The following is a 21,127-nucleotide window of genomic DNA, read 5'->3' as shown; positions in this document are numbered from 1 at the left end:
AGTTTCTTCAATCTTACATAATGACCAAAGTTCACTAAATGGAGTGGCTTCCTTCTTTCCATAGATACTTGATACAAAGTTGCCCCATTCATCAGGTAGTGCATTGAGCACAATGATGGTCATTTCTTTATCAAACATTATTTCTCCTAATTCTTGTAGTTGATCTCTTATTTGAGATACCCTCATAAGGTATGAGGCTACCCCTTCATCCTTAGATACCTTCATTTTGTATAATTCAGTTCTCAATGACTAACTTATCTTGCAATGCTTACAGAAAATAATTCTACCATCTTTTCATTAATATCTTTCGATTTCTCCAACTTTGCTACATAAGGGATGAGGGAATCCTTGATTGATTCTATGAGGATTCTTTCAATCCTTATTTCCCATTTCATATACTTCGATAGTGCTTGAGATGGTTTGGAGATTGAACCCTTAACATATTCAATAACTTCATTCTCTATGAGGATCAAATCTATCCTCTTTTTCCATGCAAGGAAATTTGATGACCCAACCAGTTTGTTGCTCTCCTTGCAGAATGAAGTCATGTTGATAGTAGATTCAAACATAAATATGAAGATACTTACTTGTTAAGTGAAGATGCTCCTAGATCATGATGTCTTCAACTTGGTGCCTTCTTGATGATGTTGCTTCTTTGATGATCTTCTTCAAGGATGTTTGAGATGTGATCTTTGCTTCAATGTGAGGGAGATCACCTTGATTTCTTTGATGATGATGGCAATGCTTCTTCTTCCTTCCTTGGATGATAATGTAGAATGTGGATGCTTCCCAAGGTGCTTCAAATGTAGAGTCCTTCTTTCAATGGAGGTAGGGTTTTTGAGGTCTTTTTCTTCTTCCAAGAGTTGTGATGATGTGATCCTTGTGATGTGATGGATGGTCCTCCTTGATGCTCCTTAGTTTGCTCGACCCTTATGTATCCTTCTTTCAAGTGGATGATCTTCACGCTGCTTCTTCTTGTCTTGCCACCTTAGCTCTGATATTTTGTTGAGAAATCTAAGGGTAGCTAGATTAGGTGATTTCTCTTGATTTCATAACTGTTTGCGATGTATTTTTACTTAACTTGATTAGCTTCTCTTTCACTTGATTTTTATTATGTTCTTATCATCAAATAGCTACCAAACTTTGAAGATCAAATAGACAAGAGGACACAAAATGTAGACTGTAAGCCAGCGTCAAAACCTCTCCTCTTGATAGGAAAACCCACAATAATTCTTCTCTCCTTATAGAACTTCAAATTACGAATTCCAAGACCTAAGACCCTTGTCAAAGACCCCTCCAAGACCAAGTCAAACTTCTTCTTGAAGAACTTCCTTCTCACAAAGTCAACCCAAGTCAAACTTGCCTTATGACAATTGCAACTTCTCCTTTGATCAAGATTTCGGACCTGCAATTTCGACTGCTACAGAAACCCCATCTCACACGTGTGGGTGGAAGATGGCAAATTATGTCTTCTTTCTCCTTCACTTGGGGATCTTCTTCTTCCTTAACAATGCGGCTTGCAAAATGCTCTTTTTAGATTCCTAATTTCGGCCTTCCAATGTGACTATAAATTTCGGTCTAGATGTAGCAGGATGATGCCTTAGATCTCGCATGTGTGAAGAGATATAGCCCAAAACATATCCAAAATTTTGTTTTTCTTCTCCTAGTTTCTTTTCCTATATCTTGCTCTTCTTTTGGTCTTCTTCCTTGCCTTGATCGAACTTCTTGAGAGTTGAATGGATGTCCATCAAGTGAGGTCCATGTCTCTTATATATAGGCTTCTCTTCTAGGTCGAATAGTTGCTTGGAAGCTAACTTGTCGACTCATGATGGCCAACTTGATCTTTGGATGATGACAAGGTCTTTGAGGGTCTATATGACACTTTTGACTTTATATAAATTTTCTTTGACTTGATACAGTAAGCCCAAAAGGGTCTTCCATACATGACAATGACTCAATTGACTTGTTGACTCAATGACAAGCCCTAGATGCACTCAATGGGTGCTTGAACTATAAATAAATTTACCTTAAGCATGAAACCCATGCATCAAGAATGACAATAATAAATTTCTTTTTCTCTTTACATCAAATGTAAAATTTAGACATTATGAAGACCGAACCTAGTTACACATTTCAACAAATTTACCCTAGGAAAACCCAGCAACCTTTTCCTTAGAGAAATTCTTCATTTCAACAAGAGACACACCTAATTCTGTTAATCAACTATGATGGTCAAACTGAGCAACAATGTTGTAGTCAAACCTGGTCAAACAACCCTCTTGTCAAGTCAATCTTCTGCCCATCAACCTCGACCCTCTCTGCTCTGCCTAGGCCAAATTTCAGCCTACCACAATCTACCCAAAAATTTGGCCCTGTTACCTAGAATATAGTGCATAGAATTTCGGCCCTCTTACCTAGAATATAGTGCTCAAAATTTCGGCGATGCTGCCCAAAATATGCCCAGAAAGTCACACGTGTGAAGTCAAGGAGAGAGAGAAATGCTAGAGATTAATTAGTCCTTCTTCGTCCTTCTTCTTCTTTACTTGAATGCCCATAATATATCTTGTATTGTGTGAGATCGAATGGTGCCTTGTGGAGGAGGTCAAATGCCTTATATATAGTATTATGCCTGTCTGAATGGGTGTCTCTTCATTGGGGCTGGAATGACTTGAAGGAGGGCCGACTTGACAAGTTTGGAGCCAAAAGTTCAAATTTTTTTCTTTTGAAACTGACATGAAGAACATGTCACATATTAATTATTTTAAGGGTTAATCAAATAAAATGACATGAAAAACATGTCATATATTAATTTATTTAAGGGCTAATCAAATAAAATGACATGACGAACATGTATTATATTTTCATCATATATTTCAAGGGATAAAATATAAATTATGAAGAGCTACCTATGAATTCAAAACATGGAACCACTACAAGGAAATGTTTTTTGGACCTTATTTGATATGTTTTGATAGGGTTGGTTTCTACAATTTTTGCATTCATAGGTGGAGTTGTTAGATAAGCAATTTAATATTGGCTTTGAAATATACTCATCAAGAAGGATTGAAGCAAAGACTTCAAATTTCGAGGATAGGGACTTAACTCCTCAACAATGGCGCCAAAAAATGTTACTGCAAAATCAAGCACCCTAGTGCAAAACATCACTAAGCAACCTAGATTGAGAGCAACAATGGGAGAGTTACCATTGTCACCTCAGCAACTACTCCCTTGCTTTCGGTGGTTAGATACAAGTCATCCTCAAACAAGCCCACGTCATCAATCTAGGTCTCATGAAGGGGACATCATGGAGCTAGGGTATGGCGTCATCATGCAAAGCAATGTACCATCTCCTCCAGAGGGGATCCTGTTGGAAATAATACTGAGAAGGGGGGGTGAATCAGTATTATCAGATTAATAAAACCTTTTCAATTTCCTACTCAGAAACATATACGCGACTTCTGTTAAGTGAACCAGCGTGTACACGCGACTGTGTCTAAAGCAACTAGCGTATATGCAGATATCTTATGATTCAGTTAATCTTATCTTCAGTAAATGCATCAGAACATTATTAAGCAATTTAGCAGTAAACAGGTGCAGTATAACAGAACAGAATCATCACACAAGAGCCACACACATGAACACCATGATATAAGGTGGAAACCCAATGTGGGTGAAAACCACCTGCTGCAATTCGTCTCTTTCTTTCTTTAATGAGAAACTTCTTTTACAATATACTGGTGCAGTCCTTTACCAGTATGCAGGCTACAACCTGCAGAGGGCTACAACCCTCTCTCTCGTTTTCCAACTACTTTTGGAAGGGAGCTACAACCCCCTCAGCTCTTGTACTAGCTGATCCATTTACTAATACGTAGGTGCTGACCCTACAACCTTCAGGGACCACGTTTCATCAATTTTCAGACTGGATCCAAGAGTACAAAGCAAACATTACCGCAATACAATCATCAACTATACTTGCATCATAATTCATTAAACAACCCAATACCGAATCACTGAAACCCTGTCATCAAGAACACAGAACCCAAACCAGAATCTAGAACTCTGCAACAACCACCAGAATCAGCAACAACCTGAAATATCAACCCTTATCATGCATACGCTACTTCACTGTACCAAAACCGCGTGTATACGCGCTTTCTCCAAAGGCAACCCGCGTGCAGATCTAGAAATGATTACTTCTGCCTTTGCTGTCAGATCCGACCCTTACCAAGCGTCCCGAACAGATAACCAACAATACCAGATCCTCTCACTGCGTCAGCCACACACAATCCATGCTCCTTTGCCTAGTGATCTTCTCCTTATATAGCTTTAGGCCTTGTTCAATACCAAGAGCCAAAACCATAGAAACACAATACCATCAACTTCAATACTAGGGATCGACACGCCCGTCGAGACACAATGGTCCGAAACCATAGGCACAACTTCCAAGGACTAACCGCCATGGACCAAAGGTACGTTTCCACATACACGCGCTTTTGCTGAAGCCAACCTGCGTGTACACGCTGATTCTCCTTGCTGAACCTGCGTATATCTCTTTCTTGTCCTGCTGTACTGAGATCTGTCTTCTAGTTAAGTTGTCATCACCTGTACCAGTCTCTGAGCACCTGTACCAACCTTCTGAGTGAGTTGCCATCAAGGACAACACTTGAATCATAATGCCAACAATCTCCCCCTTTGGACTTGATGGCAACCACCACACCAAGTCACTCTCCCCCTTTGACATCAAGGGCAAAGGGTGGACCAAGATATTCTCTTCCTTGGTATACCTTCTGCTGACCATACTGCTGTCCATACTCCCCCTGAGTACATGCTGAAATCTCCAAATGTGCTCCCCCTTTGTGTATGCCAAAGTGTACCAATCTATCCATCCTGCTCTTGCTGAATTGTGCTGTTCATGCTCCCCTTGACTGTAGGCAAGATCTGTAAAAGATGTTCTACAAGAAGAACAAAGACTTATACATCATAGAAGACCTTCCTATCACCAAAAGACTCACATACATTCATCACCCAACCTAGTGGGGATATCCCAATATTGACTCATTCACCTAACCATGTGAAGATACATGATAATACATGAACATTTCATCATTCATCCCAGGCATAGTGGGGAAACCAACACAGGCCGTTACATGACCTTGACATCATAAAAGAGATACATGACATAGTGATGAAATATCTAGACCAAGACTTATGAAAGCCACCAACAACATCATGATCTGTACCATCAGCCTGCAATACCATTCCTAAACAGTAAGATGTATCATTTAGCTTCATAGACTTTATCAACACCTTCTAACCATAATGCCAACAATGCATTATTCGAAGAATATTCTCCCCCTGAGTGTAAGCCAACCATGTCTGAACCATTTCCTGAGTCTGTTCTGCTCCCCCTGAGCCTGAGCCAACCATGACTGAACCTGGGTCTGTTCTGCTGCCCTTTCTTCATATACGCGACTTTGCAGCCTGTAACTCGCGTATATACGCGACTTGTCTTCAGTCTATCAGCGTATGCAGGATGGAATACTGAATTTCATCACTTTCAGATTCCCCTGTGTCTGTTATGTCAGCTGTCTGAGTTATCCCACACCTTTCTGTCTCTGTTTTCTTCAATTCCTGCAACTGTGATGATGTATGGTCCCCTTGTCTTGAATTTTGAAATCTGCTTCTGCATTCCCTTGCTTTATGCCCATAGTTGTTGCATGTATAGCACCTTATATTTTTCATGTTCCTTCTATCACAATCAAATGCTTTGTGTCCATATGCATTACAGGCAAAGCAATACCCTCTGAAATACCTGGGATGAGATGATCTTTCTTGAACCATTCTACTTCTGCATCTGGCTGCAACATGTCCAAGATTATGACATACATAACATTCAACTTTATTCAGCGGAGGAAATAATCGTCTATCACGTTCATAGTTAGGAGTAAAGGATCTTCCTTGAGGAATTTCTTTTCTTGGTTGTTCCTTGAGCATTTCAGATTTCTCATTAGAGTTTCTTGTCTCACCTTGTGAACTAGATTCACCTTCAACATATTCATGAAAACCAAGACCAGTCTTGATAGCAGGAGATCTTTGACTATTAAGAATATCATCCAAGACTTTAGAACTGTCTTGAAATCGTAAAAGCTTATCCTTTTCTTCTAGTTTACCTTTCAAGATATTTACCTCAACTTGATGTTGTTCTTCCTTTTTCAGATACTGCTTCCTTAGGTCTTCTTCAACTTTTCTCCCTTCTTCTACTTGTCGCTTTAGTTTGATCACTTCATGTTCTTGATCTTTAAGATCTTCTTTTAGAGAGAGGATCTTTGATTCAAGTCTCTGAATAGTTGAGCTCTGATCTTTTGCTATATCCTGCAATTTCTCCCTTACCCTGGTTTCTGTTTCCAATAGTTCTTTTAATTTGGCAGCTTCTTCAGTTTCTACATTCTTCTCTTCATGTGCCATGAGACTTTTAATATCCTCGCTATCATTGGATGAAGCATTCTTCTTCTTGTGCGCCATGAGACTTCTAATATCTTCACTATCATTAAATGAACTTTTAATATGGGAATAATAGCTTCTACCATCTTCTTCATATATCCTTCCTTTGTTATGAGGACATCTAGCAGCATAGTGACCAACTCTTCCACATAGAAAACATTTGAAAGGCAACTTATCTTTGAACCGTCCAGTTCCCCGTTCAAGATTCTTGACAAAATTTACCTCATCTTCTTCCTCTGACACTTCGAATGCGGCCTCTGGTGGTACCTCTAGTCGCATTTCAAAAGCAGTTAGGATCCCGTGAAGCTGTGACATGGTAAGTTTTCGCACATTCTCCTTTTCTTCTACGGCAGATACTTTAGAATCAAATTTAGTAGACAGAGATCTCAAAACCTTTTGAACTAAGACAACTTCCTCAAATTCTTCACCCAGATCCCTCATACAATTCACAATCTCATCCATACGCAGGAAATAATTAGCTACGCTTTCATTACTTCGCATCTTAAGAGTTTCATACCGGATTCTGAGAGTTTGAAGCTTCGCTATTTTTACCAGATCATCTCCTTCGTAGCTTGTAACGATTTTGTCCCATATTTCCTTAGCTGATTTGAGATGCATGATCTTCATAAATTCTGATTGAGTCAAAGTACCCAATAGGACATTAACTACTTTGGCATTGAGCTCATATTGCTTTTTCTCTGCTGGATCTGTAGGAGTTGCTGATGGGAATTTGTATCCTCCTTCTATGAGTCCCCAAACTTCTGCTCCAAGAGACTGTAAATATGCAGTGGTTCTTATCTTCCAGTGAGTAAAATTGTTCCCGTCAAAGACTGGTGGCCTGATGTGTGCCTCTCTTTCTGGATTAGCCATTTTGATGGATCTTTTCCTTCAAGCGATCAAGCTTCCTCTGAAGGACCTGCTCCGATACCAATTGTTGGAAATAATACTGAGAGGGGGGGGTGAATCAGTATTATCAGATTAATAAAACCTTTTCAATTTCCTACTCAGAAACATATACGCGACTTCTGTTAAGTGAACCAGCGTGTACACGCGACTGTGTCTAAAGCAACTAGCGTATATGCAGATATCTTATGATTCAGTTAATCTTATCTTCAGTAAATGCATCAGAACATTATTAAGCAATTTAGCAGTAAACAGGTGCAGTATAACAGAACAGAATCATCACACAAGAGCCACACACATGAACACCATGATATAAGGTGGAAACCCAATGTGGGTGAAAACCACCTGCTGCAATTCGTCTCTTTCTTTCTTTAATGAGAAACTTCTTTTACAATATACTGGTGCAGTCCTTTACCAGTATGCAGGCTACAACCTGCAGAGGGCTACAACCCTCTCTCTCGTTTTCCAACTACTTTTGGAAGGGAGCTACAACCCCCTCAGCTCTTGTACTAGCTGATCCATTTACTAATACGTAGGTGCTGACCCTACAACCTTCAGGGACCACGTTTCATCAATTTTCAGACTGGATCCAAGAGTACAAAGCAAACATTACCGCAATACAATCATCAACTATACTTGCATCATAATTCATTAAACAACCCAATACCGAATCACTGAAACCCTGTCATCAAGAACACAGAACCCAAACCAGAATCTAGAACTCTGCAACAACCACCAGAATCAGCAACAACCTGAAATATCAACCCTTATCATGCATACGCTACTTCACTGTACCAAAACCGCGTGTATACGCGCTTTCTCCAAAGGCAACCCGCGTGCAGATCTAGAAATGATTACTTCTGCCTTTGCTGTCAGATCCGACCCTTACCAAGCGTCCCGAACAGATAACCAACAATACCAGATCCTCTCACTGCGTCAACCACACACAATCCATGCTCCTTTGCCTAGTGATCTTCTCCTTATATAGCTTTAGGCCTTGTTCAATACCAAGAGCCAAAACCATAGAAACACAATACCATCAACTTCAATACTAGGGATCGACACGCCCGTCGAGACACAATGGTCCGAAACCATAGGCACAACTTCCAAGGACTAACCGCCATGGACCAAAGGTACGTTTCCACATACACGCGCTTTTGCTGAAGCCAACCTGCGTGTACACGCTGATTCTCCTTGCTGAACCTGCGTATATCTCTTTCTTGTCCTGCTGTACTGAGATCTGTCTTCTAGTTAAGTTGTCATCACCTGTACCAGTCTCTGAGCACCTGTACCAACCTTCTGAGTGAGTTGCCATCAAGGACAACACTTGAATCATAATGCCAACAGATCCAAGTCATCATCGTCATCAAATTTGCTCAAAAACAAGGCAACATCCATCAAGTAGGTGTAATTCCAGCTTGATGTATCATGTCAACTCTAGGGTACACCAACTCTCTAAGCAACATCTTAGCTCTAGAAGCAATGTTTCAAGTCTCGGAGGAAAAGAAGAGTGTCTTGGAGGGAAATAATCTCTATTATATGCAATGGTGATTTCATCTTCATTGTTTCCCAAAGCATAGAGCATTTTCTAAACAAAAGAAAGCCTCTAAAGTAAGTCAATGTCTCTCTTTTTCCTTCCCTTCGAGAATAGAGTAGCAAAGAGATATATGAATCTGGATCATAAAAATTGTCAACCCCACATGCATCTTGAGAGTCTAGTATCAACTTCATGAACTAGGCCTCTTGCCACCACTCTCCTTCATTAGAAAGAGAGAGGTTAAACAAGGGAGAAGATCCCAACATCTTTCTAGGCAAACGATACCTTTAGGTAGATATATTTTTGATAAAGTAGCAAATAAATGTATGAATCTGAATCAAAGAAATCCTTAACATCGTTGGAAACACTGAGAGAGGGGTGAATCAATATTTCTTAGCAATTAGTATATTTTTAACTTCATATAGCATTAATTATTATCAGCATAAAATAAACATAAACATTCATCAACACCATTCAACAATGCATAACAATAGAGACAATAGACACATAGATTTTTAGGTGGAAACCCCTCCGAGACAAAAACCACCAAACGCTTCTTAATATTTGTCTTCAAAAGATTTACATCAAGTTTTCAGCTCCAGTTGAAGGAGGCTCCAACCCCCTCGCTTATAGGCTTCAACTTGTAGGACGCTTCAACACCTTGTTTACCAACTGAAACTGGGAGGACACTCTAACGTCCTAATTTATAGGCTCCGACCTGAAGGATGCTCCAACACCCTGTTTACTAGTTGCAACTGGACGGACACTCTAACCCCATGTGTAGGCTCCAACCTACCCTAGCACCACCCTGTCGCCCTGAAGTATTCTCAAGCTCCAACCTAAAGGAGACTCCTCTCTCTTGCCTCGCACCTCCCTGCACCCTAATTAGCTGGCAGACTGCGTTTCACAATTTTCAAACTGGATCCACCTGTGCTCAATACAACGAAATTGTAATACAAGAATAATCATTGTCAATCAATTTGCCTCAGCTCAATTTGCATATCAAACCCTAGCATCAGTCAAATCTGCTTCAAACATCAAACTTAGTCAATTCATTGCTCAACATCTTTGCAATGATGTACTATCATTAGCTATACTACCTTTGTACTTTCACTGTTGCCAATGTACCATCTCACTACCTCTGCTTCATAAAACAAACTGTAATACAATAATAAATCTGCTTCTGCTCAAGATATCAACCCAGCTTCATGAGCCTTTGCTTTGTTCATTATGTGCATCAAACCTGATCAAGTCCACTGTAATGATAAACCCTCAACAACAGCATCATAATCTTTCTGCTCATTAATATGACAAGCCTTAGCAATGTCAAACTCTTCCCATAAGCCTTATAATAAGAATCTGATCAAAGCAGAACATTAGGATTTTTCATGTCACTGCATTTGTTTGCTACAAAACCCTGATTATTATATTTCTTCCATAATTTAAGTTGGATCAATATGAGTTCCAACAACCCACAAAACCATATACAAAATTAATTGTTCAACAAATTCACAGTTTATGGGCACATTTTACAATTTGACAGGAAATTGGTATTGGTTCTACAAAAGATCACCAGCTTTTGGCACTATTCATCGAAACGCGTCGGCCAAAAATTTCTATGTGATTTCTACAGAAAGACGTTTCTTAACTATTAACCATTCGACAAATTTTGATCAAAAAAATAGAAATTACTCTTGACTTTAACCTTTTGTTATCGACCTTGCCAAATGCCAATTGCTCTGCTTTACATATAAGTGATTTATTTCCACATTATTTTAAGCAAATGATTTATATCCATATGGGAAGACTGTTGGAAATAATACTGAGAGGGGGGGGGGTGAATCAGTATTATCAAATTTTTTTCAATATACCTTCCAGATTTATACTTCAATTTATTCTTCAGATATTGATCATTAATTTGTATTTCAGTGCCATATAATAATGAACAAGAACAAGAAAAATAGATAGGCACACCAAAGAACACCAGATATAAGGTGGAAACCCAATGTGGGTGAAAACCACCTGCTGCAATATGTCTCTATCTTCTTTCAATTGGAAACTTCTTTTACAAGGATTTTGTACTGGTGCAGTCCTTTACCAATACGCAGGCTGCAACCTGCAGAGAGCTACAACTCTCTCTCGTTTTCCAATCACTCCTAGAAGGGAGCTACAACCCCCTTTGCTCTTTTACTTCTTTAAGGACCACGTTTCATTAATTTTCAAACTGGATCCAAGAAGATCATCAAGTACATGCAAATCACCCAATCTCCTTATACAATCAACCAATGAATCACCCAACTTCTCAAAATGTTGTAAGCAGAAAAGTACTACCAGAAATCTAAACCCAGAACTCTGCAGCAATAGATAAAAGACAGCCAACAAATGTTTCAAGATAGGTCCGCAACTTCACCAATAGTGGCCTGCGAATACCTGCAACTCTTCTGTGTCTAAACTGCGCAGATCCGCACCTGGTCGGTCTACTGCTCTGCGTATCTCCGCACCACTCGTTCTGCTGCCCTGCGTACCTCTGCTCAGATCCGCACCTGCACTGTCCGTCTGACAGCATACCTCCGCAACTTGTTCTTCTGTTTCCCTGCGAACCTCCGCACTGTGCCTTCTTCTGCACTGCATACCTCGCACTGCGCCTTTTGCTGCGCTGCGTACCCCCGCACTGCGCCTTCTCCTACGCTACGTACCCCTGCACTCACGCCATGGATCGCCTGCGAACCTCTGATTAGGGCCAAATTAACAGTCTTCCAATGTGCCACAGACAATCAGATCCACAGATCTGATCATGCGCCCGAGAGATCACGACTTATCAATAGATTCGCCTTAAGTTTTCTCCTTGATTTAGATCTAGCTTTTAAAACCAATCACCCAAAATTTCAGATCTTAAGATATTCAAATTTCACAAGTGTTTAGCCAAGTGATCTCTTTTCCTTTTTATAGGCAAGCCCTTATTCAAACCATGGGACAAAACCATCGAAAACCAATACAAGGGATCCAAACAGGGGTTCAAATAATTTAGATCCTATACCACGGGCCAAAACCATAGGATCATGAACGACGGGCTAAATACCAAGGGCCAAACATAAGAAACCCCACGTGAGCGCGCTTCTCTGCATTGGAGTGAGTGAACTGGGGGACCGCACCTTATGAACGGATAACCTGCGGGTATGTCCGCACTTCCTGGACGGCGAACCTGCGGGTCCGCACCTTTTGAATGATGCACCTGCGAACCTCTTATTTTCAATCATTTTGAGAGCCTGAAACATAGTTTTGCCACTTGATTGAGTTGCCATCAAGTACAACACCTGTACTAGAGAGCCAAACCAGAATCATAATGCCAACAAAGACAAATGTTATGTTTCACTTGTCAGCATTCCATGTATTAGCAACATTGGGGCTACACACGTAGTGGCTTGACGTGGCTTCACTAATCCGTCTCATGCCTCAAAATTGATTGTTCTTTTCTTCCCAAAAGTCTACACAATCAAATACTTCGTGACGCTATGCTTCAGCTAAGTGGCCTCCACTCGATTTCATATTCTGGACTCTGGAGTTTGAAGAATACCTAGCTACCAACTCACAGCCCTTTGAAGCCTCAACTCTACACAGTCCACTCCTAACGAGTCAAATAAAATTGCGCCTTATTCTTGGATTTGCTCCAAGGCCTCCATGCGAAAAGTTGTGCCTCTTTCTCAATTGATATGGTTGGAAACCACTTAGATTATTGCCATGAATCTTGGTTCTTTCTTTCTAAGCGATGAACTCTTTGTCATTACTTTTGGTGGCCACTGCTGCAAATAAAAACTTTTTATTATTAGGTTTTTGCCTCTAAAATTTTCCAACGAGTATTGAGTAAGAGAATGTGTGTTTCAGATCAATTCATAAATGGATTGTCTCAAGATCTCGGTCTCTTCTTACTTTATGACAGTTTTGAACTCCAATAAGACAAGGTGCCAGTGTACATTAAATTCCAAGACTTCGGACTACTTTAGACAGTACACTAAGCAGACCCTCATTGTTCTTGTTCTTGCTCAAGTTTTGGTAATAGAAGCAAGCTTGTATCCTTGAATCCGGAATGGAAGTCAGCAATAAATGGTTCAAATTTGTTCTAGCAACAAGATCCTCTTACAAGATAAAATGGGTTACAATGCTCAACCCATAAAACAGTTAACATGCCTTCCTCTTGATAATGTAATCATTTTCTTGAAAGGAGGCCATGAATCCTTTCCAGATCTTACAGCCAAAACAAGATGCATGCACAGAAAAAACATGTCTGCAAGTATGATGTTGTTACTGTCACAATGCCCTTCTACTGACAATATGGCTTGGTCTTCCGCAAAGGATAGGTAGTTTAGACAACAGACCGCAGGGGTAATCTTCCAACACGAGATCAATTGGATCGTTATGATTTACATTGTTTAACTGCCAACATATTCACATCTACTTCTCAGGACCACATCTATCTCAGAGATACTAGTTCAATTTATTGCACTTGATGAGGGGAGATAAATCTCCTTATATAGTTTTGGAGGACACAAACTTGGGCAGCCGACTAGATGAATCATATGAGGGAAAACATTTGATTTGGAATTTGAATTTTGGGCCCAAATCAAGGCCGACTTGGAGGGGACAAATTCAATATTTGAATTTTACCATTTGAGCCACAAAACCCTAGCCAGATTAAGGTTTCCAATAATCTTCTTGATAAGTGTTTTATACCTTGGCTCATTTTGCTTGGTTGCCTTAGTCCATTATGCTTGGTTGCCTTAGTCAATTTGAAGCACCACATGAGCAACCCTTGGGGATTTTGCCCACTTGATGGGGTTTACAATCTTTGACTGAACATAACTCTCAAACCATGTGGAGTCTCAAGGCGTGACATATACCACTAGAATCGGCTCGACGAGGAGCATCAACAGATAATGGTCACGAAGGAAAATTCACTAATCTTTGTCCTCAAAAATCTTCAATATGATCGGGGCTATTTGGAGCTTCAAGGGCTTCCAGGGTTTTCCAGGAGCTTTGACCAATGGAGCTTTCAATTGACAACAAATATTAATAGCATTCAATCATTAACATTGGCATCAATGACAACACCATTCAACAAACCTCACATGCATCTTGAAAGTGTAGCATCAACTTCATGAACGAGGCCTCTTGCCACCTCTCTCTTTCATTAGAAAGAGAGGGGTCGAACAATGGAGAAGATTCCAACATCTCTCCAGCTGAACAAGACCTGTGGGTAGGTAGATTTTATTAAGGCCTTCATTGTTTCCTAAGAGAGGAGTTCTTCTCTAAATGAAGATCCAAGAATCTATTCATGCCACATCAATCATTTGACTTTCGTCAAAAGGTTGTTAGTTTTTTATGCACACAACCTATGGCCTTGATCCTAAGCTTTTTCAAAGTGTTCTTGCATTCTCCCTTTTTCAGGGGGCTCTCTAATGACTGTCACTTAACCAATACATGTCACATCAACATAATCTAGAATGCATCCATGTTATGCTAATTCCATGTATATTCACGATGGAGAAGCATTTTCAAATGAGACGGAGAAAGAAGAGTCAAAATAATATATAATGGTTAGAGGATAACCTTTTAGATATGTTGAATCAATTGTTAAATGAATTGACGACAAGTATGGCCAATTTTGTTAGGAGTAGTGAAGAAGCATAATTCACATACAATTGCACATCATGAACCCTACTTCTTGGGATGGTTCAACAAGAATAAGGATTTGTGCATCTAGCACAAATGAAAGGTAGATTTTGCCATCTCAATAGACTACGCTGACAAAGTGGAATTCAATGTCGTTCCATTGCATATGTGGGGTGTGATTTTTGGAAACCAATACATGTGGGATCAAGACACAATCTAACGATGATGCCTAAACTAGCACAAACTTGTCAAGGATGACCAAGATTACTCAGTGACAATATAGAAAGATCTAGTATAGTTAGCATCATTTCAATCGATGAAGCCAAAAGGTTGATCAAAGCCAAGAACAATTTGTCTTGTTAGTTCTACGACCAAAGAAAGAGAGTGTGGTAATCTCCAATCAGCACCAAAACACTAAGGCCTTGTTATGTGTCAATTCAACACAACAACAAAAGACAAAAAAGCAAAAAACATTTAAACAACTTGTTGCAATGCTATTCTAAATGTTTTCAAGAACCACGCAAAATGCCTCCAAATTGCACAATCAAGCACACCATTGACCTTCGACAACAAGTTATTACGCTAAATGAAGCAAAGCATAGGACCTCATTGTTTGAAAATGAGGAGATTGAAAGGCAAGTTAGAGAGTTGTTATATAAGGGCCACATTGTACTTATCTCATCACACCTTATGGGTCCACCTGTTGTGGTTTCAAAGGAGGGCACAAAAGAATGTGCAAGGATTATCAACTCTTGAACAAAATTACAATCAAGAACCGATATCCATTGTCACATGTAGACAACATGTTAGATCAACTTTAGGGAACATAGTACTTCAATAATATAAACCTGAAGTATGGCTGTCATCATATCGAAAACAAGCCAAAGGATATGTGGAAGATAGCCTTCAAGATGTGACAAGAATTGTTTGAATGGTTGGCAATGTCATTAGAACTTACTAATGCCCTGTTCAACGAGAGAGACAAGAGATATATGAAATAGATGTGAAATATATGAAAGAATTATTTCAATAATAAATTAGTCATCGACTATTTTAGTGTGGCCCTTTTTATATGCCATGTAACAAGTTACCCTTGTAACTACCTTATAGCTAATGTGAGCTATTAACAAACGTTAACACTTAATAATACTGGTAATGTAGTAGACCTAACAGTGATCACTCTTTGGCAGTAAGGTTGGTTGAGTGCAGAGGCTATGGGATTGGAAGCTTGAGATGCAAAGCAATGGAAAGGCCTTTGTAAGGTTGGAGTGGGGCTTTGTCAGACTTAGAATCGAGAAAACACCTTGGCATGGAACAAAAACCCATCTTCAAGTAAGTTCACAACAAGTCTGGTATACAATGCATGTAAGAAGTAGATGCAACAGAAGCAACCTGGTGGCAGTGGAGGGTCTAAAAAGTAAAAGCCCAAATGAATTCTAGAATATTCATGTGGTTAGCATTGTTAAATAAATCCTTGACCTCGGAGGCCTTTTGAAAAAGGGCCCAATAAGGACCAAATAAGTGTACTATTTGTATGTGTGAAGTGGAACAATTGACCATCTTCTGGTACAGTTTACTTTCTCAAAAGAGGTTTGGAAGCTTATTCTTCCATTAATGGGTGGATAGGGTTATTTTGGCAAGGAGCATCCTTGCTAGATTGTATGAGGTCTCGAATCGAAGAAAGATCTCTCAAAGCACATAGATCACTGCCTCTAAATGCCCCAAGATCCATTTGGTTAGCAAGAAATGCTAACATATTTGAGAAGGAAATACCTCCATTTCATGTCCAAGAACAAATCAAATTCCTCTATCATGGAAACAGGTGTAAGGCCAAGACAAACCCAAAGACAAGTATGGAATCTGGAGATTGATAAATCTCACCCATGGGCCTTTTTTGGTGGAACCTGTCGAGGAACTCCTGGCAACTGTGGGGCTGGAAGGGATATATACATAAATGAAATTCATAACATCGCATTCAAAGAAGGCCTTGGGTTAGGTACAAACGATGTGGCAGTGAAGGCTTTGGGTTAGGTACAAACAATGTGGTAGAGTGGAAGGCTTTGGAAATTTTACTGAAGCTGGCAATGGAGAAAGACATCTCTAAAATTTAGATCCTAGATAAAACCAAATTGGTTATAGACTGGGTTAATGGATTGACTGGCATACAAAAATTTAGGTTTGAGACCTTTGTTTGATCAAGTCAAGCTGACAGAACATATCTTCAATGACATTTCTTACTCCCGTATCTTGAGGGAGAACAATATGGAAGCAGACACTTTATCAAAACAAGTTCTAAATGTAGAAGGGATATGGGAGATACTGGAAGAACATGTTAGTGTACTATTGTCAGTCACAAGAAGACCCCTGCATCCCATTCAACTCTGGTTCTGTTTTCTATTTCTCAGACATAATTCAAGAATGCTGATGAGTTCTTTATTTAAGAAGCCAGAATGCTTTGTAAAGACTGTTATTGTTCTTTCCTGTACATATTTGTTTTTCTTTTTATCATTTGTAATATTGGGTCCAGGCTTGCTTATATTTTTTGAAGGTTTTAAGACAGTTTTTTAAATGCCTCTCTCTGATTTTGATAAACAGAGAATAATATCAGGGTATCCAATGCCCCTATAGTATGTAAACTTTCTTTCTACTCAAATGAAAGTTTCATAGCCCTAGTAAGAGTAGAATTCCCAAGTTCCCAAATTTTCTGATATCCCAAGTTCCTGAATTTCTCAAATTCCGGAACTACTGGATTTCCTAATTGTTTGGAGAACAAAACATGTTTTAGTTAATGTTTCTTTGGGTTCCCCTTCCATGGAAATCAATACCTACTCAAAATAAGAATCCAATCAGTTCTTTCTTAGGGTAGACATTTTTGTTTCACTGCCTCCAACGGTACGCTCCTTATGTGGTCTCGCATAGACTGATGATAAACTCTGAGCATAGCCTCAGATTTGAAAATATATCTAATTTCTTTAATTTCATCCCGATTCTGAATAAATCACAGTAAAATGGCAAATGGCATGGGTGGACAATGTTCCATACTCCTGTGCTAGAGGAGCAAACTAACCTTTTCATCTCTAAAAATTGTTTATAGACAAAAACAGTACCTCATGCCATTATTTTGAATTTTTCTGTTTCAAATATACTTTCCACAAAAGAGAAATTGATACCTCTATTTCTATGTTGTAACCAGGCTGCTATCAACGGAATGTCTGTTATTTGAGGTCGTACCTGTCTCTGCTATGGCAGTTCGAATATCAAAGCTTCGTCTGCCTTTGCCATGGCAATTCGAATGCCAAGCGCCGTCTCTGTTATTTCTTGCTTGACACCACAGGATTGAATGTTTGCGAAGGATCTTCCTGACAGAATTTTTACTTCTCGGCATTAAGGTTTTAGGATGATCTTCCACTTAGGGCAGATCCCCACATTGATATTTGCCCATTTGAATCATATAATGCGCTCGTGAAAATAAACCTAACAAGTGGTACGATTTCTCAGTGTGCTATTTGGCGGGTGGTTTCCTTTCTGCGCACTATAATTCTTATTTTTCTTATTTATTTATCAAATAAAACTCAAGTATACCTCCGTACAGTTTAGTTTCAAAGTTTTAAATTCATTACCATTCATTTTGATGAAATTAAATTAAATGATATGATATGATATTTTAACGTTTACGAGACTAAAATTAGTTTATCGGACTATTAGTTTTTTGTTTTTCGTTTTTTGTAGTTCAATTTTTTTTTCGTTCAAATTGATGCTGAGCTAACCCAACTTTTCAACAATCCCCTCACTGAAAAGACAATGCCAAGAAACCGATGCTAGCACATTCCCATAACTTTCTCCGATGTCTTTGAATGCATCACATTCCAAAATGAAATGTTTTTTCCGATTCCATTGCCCGAGACGTGCAAAATGTACACACTCGTTCTTCCCAAGCTTCTTTAGGCCTTTTCCACCGTCATGTTTCACATCGAAGTTGATGCGAGTTGGTTTTTAATTAAGCCATAAGAACCTTTGTCTTCCACCGAATGCTAGCTCCAATGAACTCTTTTTGTTGTAGATCACACATAGGGTTGAATTCCTCAACGTAATATTTCTTCTTTCTACCCAACTCTTTTCCCCATACCCATTTACGAAACTTCTCCATAACAAAATCCTTTAGCTCCTTGCTATTTGTGGGACAAGCATTGAGGTAGATATTCCATTTTTGCATCGATATGTAGTTTTGTTTCATCCATGTTCTCTTTCTTTCACTCATGCCTTCATTGCAGATAACATTAGGCCATCTACCTACTCCCATTTACTCAATTCTTTTTAGATATCTTATGAGCCGCACCATAGCAATTGCTTTGATGGGATTTGCTCCTGTTTCACTCAACATTATCTCATAAGATACTGAATTTTTTATTTTGAACTTGCTCGTGATCAAGTTTTTTTGGATTTTCTCAATTTGTTTCCATTTTGAGACGGGGGTGATGCTAACCCACAATTCACATCCATATAGCATCACTGGACAAACTAGGAGTCCAAAAATCGTTTTAGTTGTTTTCCAATCCCATAACATTGCCTCTCTACATCCGTTTTGAAGAGCATATAATGCTTTCCACCCTCCTAAAATTCTCTTATTTTTGTAGCCCTCCCAATTAAGTTTGTTGTTGAAATCAAACCCGAGGTACTTGTACTCATTTACTTCTTCAAGAATGTTGTCGTCAAAGAAGAACGTATGTTGGCTCTGCTTCTTTTTATTAGAGAAAATCATTATTTTGGTCTTGCTAGTATTGACTTGCATCCCCACTTCTCTACAAAAATGCTAAAGGGCATATAGGTTCATTTGCAATCCATGGGCAGATTTAGAAATCAATACAAGATCATCCGCATATAAAAAAAGTTTTTTCACGAACTCCCCCAACCAAACACCATCTCCACCCTGCAAATTTATCCACTCTTCCAGCTTATCAATATATAAGCCAAAAAGAGTAGGAGATAGAGGGAATCAAGGGAATAAAGGTGCATCTGCAATCCATGGGCCAATTTAGCAATCAATACAAGGTCATCAACATATAAAATAAGCTTTATCACAAACTCCCCCAACTAAACACCATCCCCACCTTGTAGAGTTAGCCACTCTTCCAATTTATCAATATATAAACCAAAAAGAGTAGGGGATAAAGGCAACCTTGCTTGACTCCGATGTCACTTCTAAAGCTCTCTGAAATGCCTGTTGAAGTTCTAATTTTGACTTTCACCTCTTCATAAAGCCTATGGATGACAACTCTATACTAGAAAGGAATTTCAAGTTCTTCCATTCTACTCCACAACTTATCTCTAGGGACTTTGTCAAATGCCTTTTTGAAGTCAACAGAGCAACAAAATACTTCTTCTTTTCCCTCCCAAACCTTTTCAATAAGGCATCTCAACATGATACCATGATCTACTATAGAATGTTTCGGCCTAAACCCTGCTTGCCCTTTTGCCCTCTTTTCTTTAACTTCTACCCACTTACTAATTCTATTTTCCACCATGCTATCCAAGAGCTTTGCAAACAAAGGATTGATCATAATGGTTCTATAGTTGGAAGGATTATTAATGTCTCCACTTTTAAAAAGGGGTATTGTTAGACGAGTTGTCCAATCTCTTGGGAATCCTTTCTGAATGACGTTGTTGAATATTTCCATGATGTGCGGTGCAAGGATGTTCATTCCCCACTTTAGATATTCTGCTTGAAGATCAACCAAGTCCTTTGCCTTTCCTATTTTCAACTTCTTAATTCATGTATCTACTTCCAGTAATGTGAAAAGATTTGTGGTTGTATTGATCCTGGGAGGGGGCTCCTCCTCTGATTCTTTCTCATAGAGTTGTCTTGCATAGTCAAACCATTGATTGGCTGTAATATTATTTTCAATTTTCTTCTTCCTTGGATGAAGTTTTTGCCAAAAACGCTTAGGGTGATTCTTGCCTAGATATATTAACTCTTCTCGCCTTGTTTGCATGAATTCATATTTTTTATGTTTTAAAATATGCTTTTATAAATTTACATTCATCTTCTCCTTGCCTGCCTTTTTCAAGGTTTTCCTTGCCATTTTGCATTCCTCATCAAACCAAGCATTTACAGGGAAAAAATTTGATTCAAATTTCCTATTTTTTGCTCTTTTGCACTTCTCAAGTGCACTCTGAATTATATTTGTTAACTCATGACTATTGAGGCTTTGGGAGCCACTCTTCCCTTTCTGAATTGATCTCTCCAACATTGTTTGGAAGATAGTGCAATTTTCTTGTGTTAGAAGAATTTTGCCCCTTGATATCGATTGTCGAGAACATTGGGTTTTCCTCCTATGTTGACTTTCTTCTAACCAAGATAGATTTATATAAATTGGGTTATGGTCTGATTTTAAGTCCCACATATGCTCTCCAATCTTAACTTCATCTATCCTCTCTATCAAGCTTTGTGAACAAATAATGTAGTCAACAACACTTGCCCCATTGTATGTGTTGCAAGTGAACTTCCCCAACCTTTTCCAT

General features: G+C 39.1%; 1 protein-coding gene across 9 annotated transcripts in view; it reads right to left on the bottom strand.

Moving 5' to 3' along the window:
• LOC149254501 (DNA mismatch repair protein PMS1-like) overlaps positions 1-18,123 on the bottom strand; it is a 422,021-nt gene extending 403,898 nt beyond the window's left edge. For 4 of the 9 annotated variants that reach the window (XM_089460178.1, XM_089460176.1, XM_089460182.1 and 1 more), the window contains exon 1: positions 17,840-18,122. The gene's annotated coding sequence lies outside the window, so the exon portion shown is untranslated. Of the gene's footprint in view, positions 1-17,778 lie in introns of all 9 variants that reach the window. The other 5 variants (XM_089460177.1, XM_089460175.1, XM_089460180.1 and 2 more) reach the window with 3 other exon arrangements.
• Positions 18,124-21,127: the final 3,004 nt, after the last annotated feature.

The sequence above is a fragment of the Pinus tabuliformis genome, chromosome 7 (assembly GCF_031772625.1).
Source record: "Pinus tabuliformis cultivar Carrire ecotype Pingquan chromosome 7, CPIR1, whole genome shotgun sequence".
Taxonomy (NCBI): domain Eukaryota; kingdom Viridiplantae; phylum Streptophyta; class Pinopsida; order Pinales; family Pinaceae; genus Pinus; species Pinus tabuliformis.
This window is presented reverse-complemented; position numbering and strand designations above follow the sequence as displayed.